The 542-nt window shown below is 46.5% G+C and overlaps 1 protein-coding gene across 3 annotated transcripts in view; it reads left to right on the top strand.

The window, feature by feature from the left end:
• cbfb (core-binding factor subunit beta) overlaps positions 1 to 542 on the top strand; it is a 27,588-nt gene that overhangs the window by 25,956 nt on the left and 1,090 nt on the right. The window lies entirely within an intron of this gene.

The raw sequence follows: 542 nt of genomic DNA, 5'->3' as shown, positions 1-542 counted from the left end.
GACACGGCGGCTGAGGAATCACTCATCTACTAAATATTTCAGCGCCCGACTCTCACGTTCTTACCTCGGTTCTCACGTCTTCAACTTCACACGGCGCTGAGGTCGGCACTGAGCAGCCGTTACAACTGCAATTCCTGGAGGGATCGGAAACCAAAAAACACAACAACAACTGCACCGACCAAATTCACTGTCAGGTTGATTGTGACTTCACTCCAAAAAAAAAACAACAACAAAAAAACAAAACTCCAACGTCTGATTGAGCTGCACATGAATATTTAATGTCAGGCGTTTTTGATCGAAGCTTTAGGAGGAGACAGAGGGAAACTGGAGACAGTCTGACTGTGAGGAGTCAAAACGGTACTATGACATACTGTACGTGTGTGTGTGTGAGTGTGTGTGAGTGTGTGTGAGTGTGTGCTGCTATAATAGTGAGTCACTGAGATGACACAAACTACATTCCAGCTGAAGTGAGCGAACTCTTTTACTATCTCTGTCTGCATTTCTGTCTGCGCCGCTCCAGGCTTCACCTCCTCGCACACGTT

This window comes from Cynoglossus semilaevis, chromosome 6 (genome assembly GCF_000523025.1).
Source record: "Cynoglossus semilaevis isolate Cse_v1.0 chromosome 6, Cse_v1.0, whole genome shotgun sequence".
Lineage (NCBI taxonomy): Eukaryota > Metazoa > Chordata > Actinopteri > Pleuronectiformes > Cynoglossidae > Cynoglossus > Cynoglossus semilaevis.
The sequence above is the reverse complement of the archived record's forward strand: the minus strand, read 5'-3'. Positions and strand labels throughout refer to the sequence as shown.